Raw genomic sequence first — 18033 nt, 5'->3', positions numbered from 1 at the left:
TGTGTTTATGACTTAAGAAAACATGACGAATAAGGTTTTCCCAGGACTATGTTTCTAAATTACTTTTTTCTATCTGCGAAACAGGAGGAAATAAAGTTGGCAGGTGAAAATAAAGTTCTGTCAGGGTTGTCCTTAGGGGTCCAAGCCCAGGGGGACTGGCCAGTGCAAAGCAGGGGTGAGTCTTGTACATGCGGCAGACACCAAAAATGGTACATGTCCACCAGCAGGTGGTGCTATAATCAGGGTAAATGCATTTTCGCATGTAACTCCCACATAATGCATCGCTCATTCAAAAACCTTACATTCATGGGTTCCCTGGGATATAGGCCACGCCTCTCTCTGCCAGGATACCCACCCAAAATATGCAAAAAACTACTTTTTTCGACCTTCTCCTAGGCTCTGAGTCTGAGCTGCATTAAATTTGGCACACAGATTTGATAATACAAAAAAATGCATGAGTTATATTACTTCAACTAACACAAAACATGGTGCAGTACTCTCCCATGGTCCACTGAGGGTATGTGCAAAATTAGGTACCAATTGGCCACTAGGTGGCGCTCTCACAGGGAATAGTTCATATCTTGGCAACAATCGTGCATTTTAATATGAAACTTGGTGCACTAGTTATCCATGTTCCCCTGAAGCTGTCAAAAAAAATTGGTCCCAATCAGCCTCTTTCAACAAATGTTGTATATCTTGACAAATATTACTTGTGCTGACACACAACTTGGTGCAGTAGTTGCCCATGTCCCACTGAGGATCTATGCACAATTTAGTGCTGATTGGTGCAAGGTGGTGTTTTTACCCAAAGCTGAAAATATGCAAAAACTACAAAATTAAGGGTTGTAAAAAATCAGTCCTCAACATCAACACAAAGCGTGGTGCAGTTGTTTCTTGTGCCCCAATCAGGTTCTGTGCATAGCATGGCACCAATCAGCCTCCAGGTGGCACTTTTACACAAAGTTTAAAAATAAGCCAGATCTACTTTTTCAAACCGATATTAAGTCTCAAGTCCAATTTACATCACTTGTTGTTGAATCGATTATCGTAACTGATAGTTATAACTAACAAATATAAAAGTTATAAAGGAATGTTTTTCTCTTGGTAACAAGAAGTTGTGTTATATCTCAGTAAAGTTCACTCTGATGAACACAAATCTCAGACATGCTGTTTGCCATGTCCCACTGAGTGACATAGGTCAGTTCAATTAATATCAAACATGTTTTTCAAATAAATAAATAAATATTGAATTAAGGCAAAGTGAAACAAACAGCATGATCAGGTGAATGCAGAGGTTTGCAGAATAAATCTATAATGTAAAGGACACTAAGTGCAGCATGGACAGTTTTATGCATATTATCTATGCTGCTACATGTCACAGACTGGTGGCTATAATCTTCTGATCTCTGTGTTGGGGCTGGTGGGCCTGCAGGTCCAGCTTGTGTGGGCAGGTGCAACTCAGGGGGGGTTTGACCCTGTCAACACTTAGTATTAGTATGTAATTCTTCTTCTTCCTGAGAGCAGGTGAAACAGAAGTTTTGGCAGGTGATTTCTTTGTCAGCATCATTTTTCTGAGTGTTTGTTGTTGTAATACTCATTTTGGCCACAAGAGACTGAGGTACACAACTACCCCATGTTCTAAATAAGAATAAGAATAGTCATATTTTCTTTCAGTTGACTTTTAATTAAAATACCACATTTTTTTCCAAGTAGGGTGAAGTCATGACTCGCTGCTTCTTATTGGCTAGAGCTCGTCTTTTTTGGTTGGGTTGGTTGTTTAGGCACAGTGATAGGACATGAATGTCGGGGCCATGTCAGTGTCATATACCACAGCTGTCAGGTGGATGGATTATCTTGCCAAATAATAAATAATCAATAATACAGTTTGACCAAAATTTGAGAGAAATAAAACTTCTGTGTGTATAGAAGAAGTCTTAGATTTTTTTTTTTACTTCATCACCAAAAACAAAAGTGTTATTTCAGATCAGACTTCACCTGAATTTCTTCCTCACTTGCTCTATAGGGCTTCCGTACTTTTGTTAGCCAGTATGATATAAACATTTCAGTGTAATGGGGGTTTGAACTTGAGCCCTGTGGAATGTACCTTAAGCGCTGACCTCATGCTGGACTGGTATTCGTAACTGAAAAGTACAACCAACAAAACCATCCTACATTTTTGAACAGTCCTGCCCTTTTGCCCCTCCTGTCTCTCAAGTGGCTCTCCCATAAGCGTTAGCCTCACTGAGCATGGCCACAGTTGAAATCAGTGAACCAGGTGAAAAGGAAATCAACAAACCACTCGTGAAGAGCGCGGCGGGGTCACAGGCAGTGAGGAAATGAGCACCGCAGAGAGAACATAAGTTCACTTAACTGAACTGTGACCTGGAAGTGGTGGAAAATCATGGTGTGGTAAACACTAGCACCTGACATCTGCTGTGCATATCATGTATGTAAACTGCTGAAATTAAACTTGGGTCAGACGCAGAAACAAGACAAAACACTGTTGGCTCAAATGAAGATATTTGAGGGTTTATAATTAACAAAATCAGTATGTGTGATTGTTAAAGTCGATGTATCACAAGACATGATTAGCAGTAAGCTTTAAATAGGCTTATTTTGGTTATTTAGATTGAGGCAAGAATTCTCACTCAACAAAATGCCCCACATGCCCAGTGGCCACAGTGGTATTGATGCCCCTCATCTACTGCCCCAGCTGTTCTTGCCATTTCCTCTTCTATCTCTGTCTTGTCCAGTTCAGTTTTTAGACGCCAGTATCTTTTGTTGATATTCTGATTGGGCAACATCAAGTGAAATGTTGTGCGCATAATCAGAGGTGGGTCAGATTTCGAGCCTGGTAGGAACCGCTGGAAAACCACCATGCTATTTAAGTGTGATTCAGACTCGCAGCAGAGAGAGAGACAGTTCCTACGTGGACGGGCACAAGGAAGGACGCGTACGAATATGAACAAAAGTGTTGACGTGATATAAACTTTCTTTGATCATGAAGCCTAATGTTACTTTAAATTCTGTGGTTTACACTGCAGACTGGAGTCTCTGTTAACAATGACAAGCAGCTAGATTTGTGTTATATATGCCCATCTCCTCTCCTATGAAATGTCTGTCCATGCACTGTCTGTCATTATATATATTGTGCCATTATAGTGAGAAACTTTCTAAAGACAATGATTTGGTATCTCAAACTAATAAGAAACGATGAAATGCTAAGTTATTATTTTGACATACTAATTACTTTGACAAAGTTTCTCATTATAATGACTGTAATGAAGGATTTTTTTCATCACGACGGTGGGATGAGCTTCTGCATTTAACAGTTCCCGTGCATTAGTTCTGTGTTGTTGACTGTGTAGTTGATGTGGTTGCTTTGACAAAAAGTATATTGCTGTTTAAGTTTGCTGTCTGCTGTAGTCTAAAATGTTCTCAAATTATTGTTGATAAGTTTTAGATAAAAATGATCCTAACTAGTTAAATTAATACAAAAACATGAATATCATGCACCATTTAGTGTGACATCATTATGCACACTGATCTCTCAGCGACCCAACCTGTGACTGACTTCCAGTATCCCTGTACGTAGTGTACAACAATTAGGAAAAAAAAAAAATTACATAAAATCATCCTTGACCTTTGAGTGAAACTCATTAATTAATGGACTTAAAATCATTGGTTTGTGTGGTTTCTTTAGACTTGCTGTACTGGCATTTGGCATTTGTCCTTTCTGGCAAGGACAATGTAATCACTGCTTGTTTCTTACATACACACAGTTTTAACGACATATTGGATCTGCTCCAAAATTAAATAAGGTGGCCGAAAACTGATTCTCTCAAGTATCATGATTTACATTTTGTATGTGCAAAATAACAAGAGTTTAGTCCATTAGCTTGATGCTAACACATAATGGGAATTCTCATTAACCTGCTAACCAAAACTAACATTTCAATCGTGGGATTATCTTCACAATCCATTTTCCGTTACATGCCTGACATAGAATGACATGTGTGCTCATACTTTCAAACAGTATTTTTTCTGATCTGTGGAAACAAACTAATAGCTGTTGACTTCACATTGCTAACTGCACCTGCTACTCTAAAACACTCCACACTGACCAGCTACAGCAACCTCAAAGGGTCAAAACTCAAAACTGCCAGTGGGTTAAAAATATTTTGGGACCAGTTTGATTTTTTGTGTCTCCTTTCAGTGCAGTATAAAATGATACTGCTAAAACAAAACTCCAAGACTGACATGTGATGTGCATTGTTGTTATGAAAATAACTCATGATATACAGGCTATACACAAGTGTATGATTCAACTTTTCCCCATGGTTTAGTGCTTAAAAACAAACAAACAAACAAAAAAAAACAAACTACTAAATAGTCGTATCAAATTGCAATGCTCACAGAATGCAATACTTAAGAATTGCATTATATATCAAATTGCCACCTGAGATTGTGATAGCCTCGAATGGTGAGATAAGCTTATGGTCCCAGCCTTAACATGTAGGGGTTCTTCCTTGGACCATGCTACATCCTCCCACCAAGTTTCATGAAAATATGACTACTAGTTTTCCCATAATCCTGCAGACAAACAGACAAACAAACCGAACAGAAAACCCCGCTTGGTGGAGGTAATAATTGTGTTTATATATTGTAATATTTGCTCTTGTCAGTTTCTTAAAGCCGGAAAAAAAAAGAAAGAAATAAACACAGGACAAATCTATTGTAAGATTTGTGTCTTATCAAGGACAGAAGTAATGAAGTGAGTCTGTGGTGTTTAAGCTTGTTCACAGCTGATACATATAATCAGCTTTCAGCAGCTTAAGCTTATTGCTGAGGACAAATTAATGTGACTAAACTTTATAAGTCACGAAACATTTTTCAGATTTACTTACACAAATTCAATTAGCTCCAAATAAGCAAAGTATGACAATGAAGAACACTTCCATACATATACATAATAGGTTTAGCTTTAAAATGACCAAACGCATGAATATAAAGCGTAAAAAATACAGAGGAAGAGATTATAAAATGAGAATGATGCAGCTGGCAGACAGCAAGTAAACCAAAACAACAACAACAATGGTGCTGAGGAAAGACGTGTGTGATCCCTCATGCAGGAACAGTGTAAGTTCTGTCAGTCACAATAATGAGCTTATGGGCGAACCACGGTGCTTCCTTGATCCCACACACTGTTACCGGGATGAAGACCCGAGAGGTGGAGAGGAAGGTGGAGGCAGGGAAGGAGGGGAGAGATAACAGGGAGAGAGGGGCAGGAGTAGGATGCAAATTGAGAGGGAGACTGAGGAAACAGAGGAAGAGGAGAGGAGGGGGAGGGGGAAACTCCTCTTTGACAAGAAAACTGCAACCAGCGTCAGGCTCAGCGGGAAATGAATATTAATAGCGTGCTGCACGACTTACAGTGGAAACAGCCCAGATTTCACATGCTTGTTGTCATCCAGTACATACTGTATTGTCTCTGCAGAGGACTGTGTCAGAAAATAAAGCTGTTACTTCCTCCAGCTGGTGCTGATGGTGGTCTGCAAGCTGGTCTGGGCTAAAGAGACTTGAGTTTTGTGTCACTATATCCAGTTCAAACTGCTCTAGAAACCCTTTGGTGCATTTTATAAATATCCATACTTTTATTGGTACACTAATAAAAGCCACTTCCCTGCCATAAAGTCCTCTTTTATGATGCCTGTAGCATTCCTCTTTTACACTGTCACAGGGGGTGTTAATTCAATATAAATATACACCAGAGGTGGCAGCAAGTCATTGGGCCTCATGCAACATTTTCGTATTCTTGTCTTAAATGTCTCTTACTTTTTTTTGTACAAAGAGCTCATACGAACACGCCATGCCAGATTCAACAAATGCTCATAACTTCAGAAAACCTTATATAACTTTAGAAGACCTGCTAAAGCAAAGAAATGGGAATTGCGAGGGCTGTTAATGCCGTGTTACTGGAGGGTCAGACTGTCACTGAAATGAAGAGGAAATGTCTTGATATGAAAATGAGTTAAGAGTGAAAAAAAAAAAAAACAACTTGCCACAGTATCGATCGATGACTGCAGTGAGAAGAGAGGGTTAAGGGGAAGTATTCATCATGGAGATAGAGGACAGTGAGTGAGGATGTTCGCCTGGACAGAGACTTCATGAACCTGCATGTGCAGATGTACGACCAATACACCTGACAGCAGGTAATAATAGATCACTGAATAAATGATGAGAGGCTTTATATGTATATTTACTATTATATTGGAATCTGAAATGTAGTCAAGCAGGATGATGTCGATTTATTTTTTCAACTCAAAATGTCTTCAAACTAACAGACCGCACATGACTCTACGACAGGTCTGGACCACTCGGAAGTTGTGTTCATATCTGAGAGAAAATTCAAAATATGAGAAAATTGGTGAATGCCACAAGTTCTCCTAAATCAGTTGTACGCACCTCTTAAGAACAAATCTGTTCGTACGAGTGGTTTTTGTGTGAGGCCCGATGTTTTGCAAGTCACAAACAAGTCTCGAGCAAGGTGGGAAGTAACTTCTTACAAATACTCATTTTTTTTTTTTGAGTAGATTTTCAGGTCTGTACTTTTACTCATACTTATATATGTAGCCAACAAGGTGATCTGATCTCAAACAAGCCAATGAAAACAAAGACATACAAATGAAAAACAGAACAAAACGCTTTGATTAATTGCCATTAAGAATTTAACCAGTTAAAATGTATTCCTGAATATTTATTCAATAGTCATGGCAGTAATTCGTCTCATTTGATGTTGATTTGTCTGATGGAGCCATTTGTTAGATAAGGAAAATTTCATTTAAAACGAGAAAAAAAGAAACAAAATGAAAATGAGGAAATAAACGTGTTTTGTTCTTATGAATTTTTAATGATTAATCTTTTTGCATTCTGACACCATGATATTCTAAAAACAAATAGTTTTGGGGAATTTCATAGACTGAAGGCATGAATGAATGAACTGGATGGTAGGGCTGCATGATTTGAAGCATATTGTGATTGTTTTGACTGAAATTGCGATATGTGAACAGTAGAAATGATCAGTTTTGCATTACAGTTCTCATGTTGAAAAAAAAAAATTAAAATGGTGATGACATATTTATTGAGGTCTGTACCAAACATATATTACATATTATTACAATATTGTTACATAATATTGTAGCAATTTTATTGCAACTGCAATTAATTGTGAAGCTCGACTGGTTGGGGTGTTAAGATGGTGCCATGTTTCTGCAGAGTAAAAGGTATTTAAGGACATACTGCAGCGTAAGTTCAGGATGAATGCATGAATGTATACCATATTCATAATGTAAGAAAAATATTCCAGATAGCCTGCAATTCTTGACATTTCTTGCCTGATGAAATGCATCTTTAAAGTAATGCAACAGTGCTGTACATACATCCAACCCAGTGTTTGTATTGACAGCATCTTGGAGGAGATTCTAACTTAGGTGCTAAAGAGGAAAACTGTTCTCATGTGTGAAAGAAAAGGTATTCCACACACTCCATCTGTCAACAGCTGGCTGATTTTACAGAACGTGTTGTCAGCAAACACACAACATGAACAGTAACAATAAAAGATAATAATACAGTGTACTCACAGCAGTGGTTTGCTGTTGTTTTAAATAGCAGTTTGCTTCTGGATTGAGTAAAATATAACAAGTAGCAGAATAGCCAAATTTTGTACAAACACTCCATGAGGTGCGACCATCAGCCGACCATCTGTCCATCCAGATGCCACTTTATCACTCATCCCTCCATATGTCCAGAATAAGAGAATTCCTCTTAACTCACAACCTGTCACAAACTAGACTCCCGCTCATGAGCGCGGTTATTTCCAGCCTGGAGCTCTGCGGTATCACGGTGTGAACTCGCTCCAAGAATATCAACTGTGAGGCGGTCAGCCTGCCTGCTGGAAGTGAAGTCGGTGTCGAGTCAAAGCCCAGGGCAAAACGGCACTCAGTGCATTCTGAGCACTTCATGCATAAACATAAAGACCGCTGCTGAGCTGACATGTGGAGGGAAAACTGACAGGTCACATCTACTACATAGCCTCCTCATTAAGACATTATTCCATATCAGAAACTCAGAGACAAAATCATTTACCCGCTTTTTTATGATGGTTTGCTCGCTTGTTGTTGCAACATTTTTTCAAAGTTTGAGTCAAATTCAACTCCGTTGTTTAGAGCATTATGACAGTTCAGAACTTCGCCCTTGCCTCTGAGAAATATTGGAACAGCAAGACTTTATACCACCATTAGCAACCATAAGACGTTCAGAATTTGAGAAGGCTAAAAAAAAAAGTCAAATCGGTCTCTTCAATCTGCATACAAATAACACGACTTTATACTTTAAAATTGCGTGCAGTGCGTAGTCCAACTTTGCGTGCAGATGATACACCGGTCCCTACAATTAAATTGTGTGGAGTCGAGTGACCTTTGTCGTCACGGTGAACTTTGCTGTGGTTTTGAAACAGCTACAGTTTGGTCAGATTTAGGCCATAAACTGTATAATAAGTAGTGGACAGAACAGTAATTTTGACAAAATTCTGTTATTTTTTAACCCCCACAGAATATTCAGTTCTATGAATAAGTTGACATGTCAAAAGAAAGAGCAAATCTTCTCATTTCAGACATAAAAAAACATTTTCTTCAAGGTTCATTCAGTCTTTTTTTTTTATAAGCACTTGAATGTTAGTTCGTTGCGTCAAAATAAATCCACTTTTCAGACAAAAAAAACAGAGAAAATGGCATTTTTGTGAAAGAGAAGAGCAGATTATTGACCTCCTGTTTTTGTGTCACTTCATATTACATGTGTGACATCACTGTCACCAGTGTGGTTAACAGTAGGTGTGTGTCCCTGGGTGCTCCAGATTTCTGCCCCGGCTGCGGTGCAGGTCCCAGGAGCTTGCTGTATCACCGCTGCTCTGGAGGTCTGGGGACCACAGCGCGAGCAGCTCCTCTCTGTGTCCGGGCTCTATGCCTAGATCGTGGCGCTCTCTGACCCGGCTGTATGCAGCCTGGCTGTGCCTCGGCTGCTGTGGAGGTCCGGGGACTACAGTGCGAACAACCCCACTCAGTTCCCGGGTCATGATGCTCTCTGACCCACAGATCTGCAGCTGGGCGCTGATGTTTTCATGCTAGAAAACGCCATCTTCTTCCTCTGCTGTTCAATTCCAATGGTTCCCTGCTTCTTAGAGCGCCAGATTTTTGTCAGATGATGCATCACAGCGTTCCCTACAGCCTCACAGTGAAAACAGCAATTAACGGAATATCTTGTCATTGGTGGGGAAGTTTTGTGGCTTAAATTACAAGATATCTCATCAATGGCGGGAAAAGAGTTACCTAAGTTCACTTACCTACAAAAGTTAAAACTTTTGTTTTTACATTCTGACAAACATTTGCAAGTACAATTACACGTGGTCTCTGCTCAATACACATACATACATACAAAAATGGTTTCCAATGACACATGCGAAGCAAAAAAAGGTGTTCTGATGACACGAAACGTCATTTTTGTGTACTTCATAGGCTATTTTGTGACACCAGGTGAAAAGGCAGACACAAATAAGCTTCCTCCATTTTGGATTTGACGGTCCTCTGTCTGTCACAAACTCAAATTTAATAGTCAAAGTTCACCAAAGTTGACCATAACATAAGAACTTCCATTGAAATGAATTGATTTTGCTGCTAAATTGTACTTTCCTAACCGAGACCGAGCCTTATTACTGATAACTTAAGTCATTTCCAACACATTAAAATATCTCCAGGAAACTGTGAAGCTGAGATATATTAGAGGAGGTGAGTTGGACACCCACACTGACCTGCTTCTCAGTCTCTGCTCCTGTCTCTTCTCTACTCATCACTCCTGCCTCCCCCTGCGTCGCCGCAGGTCACTGTCTCCGCCGCCCTCATTGGAGTAACTTTCACTTTCCTAAAAGTCCCTGTCACCGGAGCCGCGGGCTGTGAGGAACTTTTTCCCCACACCTCGGAGACTGGTCCTAATTTACCACAGAATAATGTGGAACAGGATTCACAACAATTATCAATCAAGCTGAAACAGGCTAAACAAATTGCATCTCTTATGTAATTTAGAGTAGAATTGTTGCTCATTCCCTCCCTCCTACATGTTTCTGATGTCAAGGTGAAGCTTCCTCCTCGTTCCAGTTACAGCCAATGAGATTTGAGGATGCAGAGGAGTCGGGTGGGGGAGGCATGGAGATGAAGGGGGCTCCCCTGTGGTTCCCATAATGCTTTTGAAGTTTCAGTACAAAGGTTCCCAATCGCCTCCTCCCCTCCCATCCCTCTCTGACTCACTCTCGTTCACCGTGTCCGCCGCGCAGGTCACATCCATCACCACATCTCAGTCTGTCTCTCATCCTGTCTTTGTCTTTTATTCTGCTTCTTGCACACACTAACACACACACGCACACACACACACACTGTACATATAGTGCCTTCAGTTAGGCATGCAGGTGATGTAGTCTGTGTGAAGAGTATTGTCTGATGTGGGGCCACGGAGGGCCTGTCCTGCATACTTTGATAAAACTCTGTGAAGTTTGCCAAGACACAGGACACAAAGGGAGGCTGGCTGCACTGCACAGATGGTGCTTCTGTTTGTGGGATTATAGCTTGGTGTGTGTGTTTGTGTGTGTCAGACATGTGACGACACAGAGGGATGCATTCTGACTGTAGATGTCTCTTTCAGGTTGTGTTTGTGGAGTTTTGCCAAAGGTGGATATCAGCTCTGCTATTTGTGTTGACATATTTATTGTGGAGATTTATAAATCCTCAGAAAAGGAAAGGGATACATTTAGACTGGACCAGTGGATACTATGAATGTTATATGAATGTTAATCTCAATAGTAGCATCATTCAGTTCAGTCAAGTGGTTTCTGGGTTTTTTAGGGATCCTTTGATGAGTGGTTTTATTCACAGTAACTGAATTTACTAGAAATTATCCCAGTTGTAGCAGAAAACATAAACATGACAATTTCAGTTACAGCTTGTAGTTTTACTTGTACCAATACCCTAGTAAAAGGATGCCGCCATAAAAAATAGTAGGCTAAAGAGAGCTTTAGCAAGTACATGTTACCAGCCATCCAGCCCACCCAGGGACATTTTCATCTTAACTGACCATGGAAAGGACTTTGCACTAATGTGTTATTATCATGGCCTCGATTTCTAAGCCACACTCACCTATACTTATCAGTTTATTTCCAGATCCTGGGCAACATGACATAACTTTAATCATGGAATTTGAAATTAACCACTGATGTGCAGAAAATAATGAATACATGCACGCAACACTACATATATATATAGAAATGTTGAGAGTTTATTGTTTAACATCTATCTAGGCCAGTCTTGGACTTTATCATGTTGTAATACACTAGATCTTTATTTCTTTTGATGACACCACCTGATTATGTACAACAACTTCTTTGTTTCTTGGTCAATTAAGATGAAACGTCCCTGGGTGGGCTTGAACCACCAACCTTTCGGTTAACAGCCGAACGCGCTAACCGATTGCGCCACAGAGACTTCTTTAGGGTGTGGGCGTGGCCTCACTTTCAAGCCCCGCCCCTCTGGGTTTTTTTTAGTTCATTTCTGAGAAGTTGGGCTGGGCAACATGGCAGAAACTTTAATCATGGCACTTGAACTTAAGGAGTGTGTGCAGAAAACAATAAATGTGTGGATGCAACACCATCCTTATAGATAGACTTTTTGAGAGTTTATTATAATCTGTCACGCAAGCGAAACCTTGGATGTTTTCATGCTGACTTCACTCTGAAACACTCTGGTCACTCTAAGATGAAACGTCCCTGGGTGGGCTTGAACCACCAACCTTTCGGTTAACAGCCGAACGCGCTAACCTATTGCACCACAGAGACTTCTTTAGGGTGTGGGCGTGACCTCATTCCAAGCATGACTGCTGGATTTTTAGTTGCTTTCGAGAAGGCAACATGGCAGAACCAGGTTGACTTCACTCTGCAACACTCTGGTCACTGTAAGATGAAACGTCCCTGGGTGGGCTTGAACCACCAACCTTTCGGTTAACAGCCGAACGCGCTAACCGATTGCGCCACAGAGACTTCTTTAGGGTGTGGGCGTGGTCCCATTTCAAGCCCCGCCCCCTTGGATTTTTGGTTGCTTTTTAGAAGGCAACATGGCAGAAACACGTTCATTTCACTCTGGTCACGGTCACTGAAATACATCCTCTCTTATTTCTTCCAACAGCACTATCGGAATATGTTTACTAACTTTTTTACGTAGTGATTAGCTAAGATGAAATGCCCCTGGCTGGGCTCAAACTACCAATCATTCGGTTAATAGCAGATCACGCTTACCGATTGCACCACAGAGACTTCGTCTGGGTGTGGGCATGGCCTCATTCCAAGCCTGACCGCTGGATTTTTAGTTGCTTTCGAGAAGGCAACATGGCAGAACCAGGTTGACTTCACTCTGCAACAGTCTGGTCACTGTAAGATGAAACGTCCCTGGGTGGGCTCGAACCACCAACCTTTCGGTTAACAGCCGAACGCGCTAACCGATTGCGCCACAGAGACTTCTCTTGGGTGTGGGCGTGGTCTCACTTTCAAGCCCCGCCTCTCTGATTTTTTTTTAGTTCATTTTGAGAAGTTGGGCTGGGCAACATGGCAGAAACTTTAATCATGGCACTTGAACATAAGGAGTGTGTGCAGAAAACAATAAATAGGCAGATGCAACACCATCCTTATAGGTGGACATTCTGAGAGTTTATTGCAATCTGTCGCGCGAGTGAAACCTTGGATGTTTTCGTGCTGACTTCACTCTGAAACACTCTGGTCACTCTAAGATGAAACGTCCCTGGGTGGGCTTCAACCACCAACCTTTCGGTTAACAGCCGAACGCGCTAACCGATTGCGCCACAGAGACTTCTTTAGGGTGTGGGCGTGGTCCCATTTCAAGCCCCGCCCCCTTGGATTTTTGGTTGCTCTTTAGAAGGCAACATGGCAGAAACACGTTCATTTCACTCTGGTCACGGTCACTGAAATACATCCTCTCTTATTTCTTCTAACAGCACTATCGGAATATGTTTACTAACTTTTTTACGTAGTGATTAGCTAAGATGAAATGCCCCTGGCTGGGCTCAAACTACCAATCATTCGGTTAATAGCAGAACGCGCTAACCGATTGCACCATAGAGACTTCGTCTGGGTATGGCCTCATTCCAAGCCTGACCGCTGGATTTTTAGTTGCTTTCGAGAAGGCAACATGGCAGAACCAGGTTGACTTCACTCTGCAACACTCTGGTCACTGTAAGATGAAACGTCCCTGGGTGGGCTCGAACCACCAACCTTTCGGTTAACAGCCGAACGCGCTAACCGATTGCGCCACAGAGACTTCTTTTGGGTGTAGGCGTGGCCTCACTTTCAAGCCCTGCCCCTCTGGGTTTTCTTAGTTCATTTTGAGAAGTTGGGCTGGGCAACATGGCAGAAACTTTAATCATGGCACTTGAACTTAAGGAGTGTGTGCAGAAAACAATAAATGTGTGGATGCAACACCATCCTTATAGATAGACTTTTTGAGAGTTTATTATAATCTGTCGCGCAAGCGAAACCTTGGATGTTTTCATGCTGACTTCACTCTGAAACACTCTGGTCACTCTAAGATGAAACGTCCCTGGGTGGGCTTGAACCACCAACCTTTCGGTTAACAGCCGAACGCGCTAACCGATTGCGCCACAGAGACTTCTTTAGGGTGTGGGCGTGACCTCATTCCAAGCATGACTGCTGGATTTTTAGTTGCTTTCGAGAAGGCAACATGGCAGAACCAGGTTGACTTCACTCTGCAACACTCTGGTCACTGTAAGATGAAACGTCCCTGGGTGGGCTTGAACCACCAACCTTTCGGTTAACAGCCGAACGCGCTAACCGATTGCGCCACAGAGACTTCTTTAGGGTGTGGGCGTGGTCCCATTTCAAGCCCCGCCCCCTTGGATTTTTGGTTGCTTTTTAGAAGGCAACATGGCAGAAACACGTTCATTTCACTCTGGTCACGGTCACTGAAATACATCCTCTCTCATTTCTTCCAACAGCACTATCGGAATATGTTTACTAACTTTTTTACGTAGTGATTAGCTAAGATGAAATGCCCCTGGCTGGGCTCAAACTACCAATCATTGGGTTAATAGCAGATCACGCTTACCGATTGCACCACAGAAACTTCGTCTGGGTGTGGGCATGGCCTCATTCCAAGCCTGACCGCTGGATTTTTAGTTGCTTTTGAGAAGGCAACATGGCAGAACCAGGTTGACTTCACTCTGCAACACTCTGGTCACTGTAAGATGAAACGTCCCTGGGTGGGCTCGAACCACCAACCTTTCGGTTAACAGCCGAACGCGCTAACCGATTGCGCCACAGAGACTTCTCTTGGGTGTAGGCGTGGCCTCACTTTCAAGCCCTGCCCCTCTGGGTTTTTTTAGTTCATTTTGAGAAGTTGGGCTGGGCAACATGGCAGAAACTTTAATCATGGCATTTGAACATAAGGAGTGTGTGCAGAAAACAATAAATAGGCAGATGCAACACCATCCTTATAGGTGGACATTCTGAGAGTTTATTGCAATCTGTCGCGCAAGTGAAACCTTGGATGTTTTCGTGCTGACTTCACTCTGAAACACTCTGGTCACTCTAAGATGAAACGTCCCTGGGTGGGCTTGAACCACCAACCTTTCGGTTAACAGCCGAACGCGCTAACCGATTGCGCCACAGAGACTTCTTTAGGGTGTGGGCGTGGTCCCATTTCAAGCCCCGCCCCCTTGGATTTTTGATTGCTTTTTAGAAGGCAACATGGCAGAAACACGTTCATTTCACTCTGGTCACGGTCACTGAAATACATCCTCTCTTATTTCTTCCAACAGCACTATCGGAATATGTTGACTAACTTTTTTACGTAGCGATTAGCTAAGATGAAATGCCCCTGGCTGGGCTCAAACTACCAATCATTCGGTTAATAGCAGAACGCGCTAACCGATTGCACCATAGAGACTTCGTCTGGGTATGGCGTCATTCCAAGCCTGACCGCTGGATTTTTAGTTGCTTTCAAGAAGGCAACATGGCAGAACCAGGTTGACTTCACTCTGCAACACTCTGGTCACTGTAAGATGAAACGTCCCTGGGTGGGCTCGAACCACCAACCTTTCGGTTAACAGCCGAACGCGCTAACCGATTGCGCCACAGAGACTTCTCTTGGGTGTAGGCGTGGCCTCACTTTCAAGCCCTGCCCCTCTGGGTTTTCTTAGTTCATTTTGAGAAGTTGGGCTGGGCAACATGGCAGAAACTTTAATCATGGCATTTGAACATAAGGAGTGTGTGCAGAAAACAATAAATAGGCAGATGCAACACCATCCTTATAGGTGGACATTCTGAGAGTTTATTGCAATCTGTCGCGCAAGTGAAACCTTGGATGTTTTCGTGCTGACTTCACTCTGAAACACTCTGGTCACTCTAAGATGAAACGTCCCTGGGTGGGCTTGAACCACCAACCTTTCGGTTAACAGCCGAACGCGCTAACCAATTGCGCCACAGAGACTTCTTTAGGGTGTGGGCGTGGTCCCATTTCAAGCCCCGCCCCCTTGGATTTTTGGTTGCTTTTTAGAAGGCAACATGGCAGAAACACGTTCATTTCACTCTGGTCACGGTCACTTAAATACATCCTCTCTTATTTCTTCCAACAACACTATCGGAATATGTTTACTAACTTTTTTACGTAGTGATTAGCTAAGATGAAATGCCCCTGGCTGGGCTCAAACTACCAATCATTCGGTTAATAGCAGAACGCGCTAACTGATTGCACCATAGAGACTTCGTCTGGGTGTGGGCATGACCTCATTCCAAGCATGACTGCTGGATTTTTAGTTGCTTTCGAGAAGGCAACATGGCAGAACCAGGTTGACTTCACTCTGCAACACTCTGGTCACTGTAAGATGAAACGTCCCTGGGTGGGTTTGAACCACCAACCTTTCGGTTAACAGCCGAATGCGCTAACCGATTGCGCCACAGAGACTTCTCTCAGGTGTGGGCGTGGTCTCACTTTCAAGCCCCGCCCCTCTGTTTTTTTTTTTAGTTCATTTTGAGAAGTTGGGCTGGGCAACATGGCAGAAACTTTAATCATGACACTTGAACTTAAGGAGTGTGTGCAGAAAACAATAAATATGTGGATGCAACACCATCCTTATAGATAGACTTTTTGAGAGTTTATTGCAATCTGTCACGCAAGTGAAACCTTGGATGTTTTCATGCTGACTTCACTCTGAAACACTCTGGTCACTCTAAGATGAAACGTCCCTGGGTGGGCTTGAACCACCAACCTTTCGGTTAACAGCCGAACGCGCTAACCGATTGCGCCACAGAGACTTCTTTAGGGTGTGTGCGTGGTCTCATTTTCAAGCCCTGCCCCTTGGATTTTTGGTTGCTTTTTAGAAGGCAACATGGCGGAAACATGTCGACTTCACTCTCGTCACTCTCAATGAAATACATCCTCTCTTATATCTTCCAACAGCACCATCTGAATATGTACATTATCTTCTTCATGTAATTATTATCTAAAATGAAACACCCCTGGCTGGGCTCAAACTACCAACCTTTCGGTTAATAGCAGAATGCACTAACTGATTGTACCACAGAGACTCCTGGATGTGGGTATGGCCTTATTCCAAATCCCACCCCTAGATTTTTAGTTGCTTTTGAGAAGGCAACATTGCAGAACCAGGTTGACTTTACTCTGCATCAGAAGAACTGTGAAGAGCTGTATAATCCAGGAAATCTTTCCAGTAGTCTTCCAATATCAGAGAATCTGAGATCTTGCAGCCAACTGGCCATCTTGGGATTTCTAAGTTTAAAGTAGTGGGTAGAATAGCAGTGACTACAGCCATTAACAAACCTACGCCCCTTACATTTTTTCAAGGACATGCCTTGCCAGAAACGCTTTGCTCCCAGTCTCCTGTGTAGTAAACAGACAATGTAATGGCCCAAGCATGAACTGCCAGCCTAAGACTTCGGGTTGGTTCAGCAATGGTGGTCTTTTCAAAATTTTCTAATTGTTTCCCCTCAGTTTTAGCAATGGAAACCAGCAGCCAAGTGTTTACTGACTGACTTATGAGTCTGCTTCTGTAGCATTTTTCTTTTGTGTTGTGTTTGTGTGCTGGTTTTGAATGCAGGCCTTGGCGGTAAGCTTAAAAAGCTCCACTGCTGCCAACTCAGGTGACAAATAACCATGCACATTCACAAGAATGCTTTTCCCTTTTGCTAACCTCAGGAACATGCCATCATGTTCACTTTGGAGACAGTGAAGGTGGCGAAGGTAACACCTTGCTGTCTAAAAACATCTTTAGATAGAAGCTGTCCAATTCAATAGAGTAGTAATTATTCATTTTCTCAGGCAGTCTGTACATTTGTGCATGCATGTACCTGACCGTATGCTTAGTGACTGTTTAATTCACAGAGGTCATGCTTGCTTTACTAGGTATGAGTGAGTGTGTGTACGAACAGATTAAGACATTTCGATTTGTATTTTTATATTTTTTGCTTGCTGGCGTGTCCTTGGGCAAGACAAAGATTCCCTTCTTGCTCCACGTTTATAGCTGACATCTGGAGCAAAAAGAGAATATCATCATCATCATCATGTGGCTGTGGTTTGATATGTAGTCAATTTCTTCATAAAGATAATTATTAAATACAACGATTATCACAAATGGAACTTAGAAACCTATCACTAATGGTTGTAACAAACACAGTGTTTCAGCTCAGGGCAAAGATGTTCAATGATGGAGGCATAGCTGTGTTACTGCTGCACCATTTCTCCATTCCAAAAGCAATTGCTTGGAAAATTTCAGCAGCATTCACTTCTCAGTCATTCAAAAGCACAAGCATGGGCACATTTGGGATATCTGAAACAATGTTTCTCTGGGCCCCACTTAATTACTGTAATTTGTACATCCCAGTTGAATCTTTAT

General features: G+C 42.0%; 1 protein-coding gene and 14 non-coding genes across 18 annotated transcripts in view; 1 reads left to right on the top strand and 14 right to left on the bottom strand.

Moving 5' to 3' along the window:
- Positions 1-18033, top strand: part of cnih3 (cornichon family AMPA receptor auxiliary protein 3) — a 123876-nt gene that overhangs the window by 59916 nt on the left and 45927 nt on the right. The window lies entirely within an intron of this gene.
- On the bottom strand, positions 11509-11582 carry trnan-guu (transfer RNA asparagine (anticodon GUU)). Its single transcript has one exon. It is a non-coding gene; the product is annotated as a tRNA-Asn (tRNA).
- trnan-guu (transfer RNA asparagine (anticodon GUU)) lies at positions 11859-11932 on the bottom strand. Its single transcript has one exon. It is a non-coding gene; the product is annotated as a tRNA-Asn (tRNA).
- On the bottom strand, positions 12060-12133 carry trnan-guu (transfer RNA asparagine (anticodon GUU)). Its single transcript has one exon. It is a non-coding gene; the product is annotated as a tRNA-Asn (tRNA).
- trnan-guu (transfer RNA asparagine (anticodon GUU)) lies at positions 12534-12607 on the bottom strand. Its single transcript has one exon. It is a non-coding gene; the product is annotated as a tRNA-Asn (tRNA).
- On the bottom strand, positions 12883-12956 carry trnan-guu (transfer RNA asparagine (anticodon GUU)). Its single transcript has one exon. It is a non-coding gene; the product is annotated as a tRNA-Asn (tRNA).
- Positions 13351-13424, bottom strand: trnan-guu (transfer RNA asparagine (anticodon GUU)). Its single transcript has one exon. It is a non-coding gene; the product is annotated as a tRNA-Asn (tRNA).
- Positions 13699-13772, bottom strand: trnan-guu (transfer RNA asparagine (anticodon GUU)). Its single transcript has one exon. It is a non-coding gene; the product is annotated as a tRNA-Asn (tRNA).
- On the bottom strand, positions 13900-13973 carry trnan-guu (transfer RNA asparagine (anticodon GUU)). The gene has a single exon. It is a non-coding gene; the product is annotated as a tRNA-Asn (tRNA).
- trnan-guu (transfer RNA asparagine (anticodon GUU)) lies at positions 14374-14447 on the bottom strand. The gene has a single exon. It is a non-coding gene; the product is annotated as a tRNA-Asn (tRNA).
- Positions 14722-14795, bottom strand: trnan-guu (transfer RNA asparagine (anticodon GUU)). Its single transcript has one exon. It is a non-coding gene; the product is annotated as a tRNA-Asn (tRNA).
- On the bottom strand, positions 15190-15263 carry trnan-guu (transfer RNA asparagine (anticodon GUU)). Its single transcript has one exon. It is a non-coding gene; the product is annotated as a tRNA-Asn (tRNA).
- Positions 15538-15611, bottom strand: trnan-guu (transfer RNA asparagine (anticodon GUU)). Its single transcript has one exon. It is a non-coding gene; the product is annotated as a tRNA-Asn (tRNA).
- trnan-guu (transfer RNA asparagine (anticodon GUU)) lies at positions 16012-16085 on the bottom strand. Its single transcript has one exon. It is a non-coding gene; the product is annotated as a tRNA-Asn (tRNA).
- On the bottom strand, positions 16362-16435 carry trnan-guu (transfer RNA asparagine (anticodon GUU)). The gene has a single exon. It is a non-coding gene; the product is annotated as a tRNA-Asn (tRNA).

The sequence above is a fragment of the Lutjanus erythropterus genome, chromosome 15, assembly GCF_056507025.1.
Source record: "Lutjanus erythropterus isolate fLutEry1 chromosome 15, fLutEry1.hap2, whole genome shotgun sequence".
In the NCBI taxonomy this organism is placed as follows: Eukaryota; Metazoa; Chordata; class Actinopteri; order Lutjaniformes; family Lutjanidae; genus Lutjanus; species Lutjanus erythropterus.
This window is presented reverse-complemented; position numbering and strand designations above follow the sequence as displayed.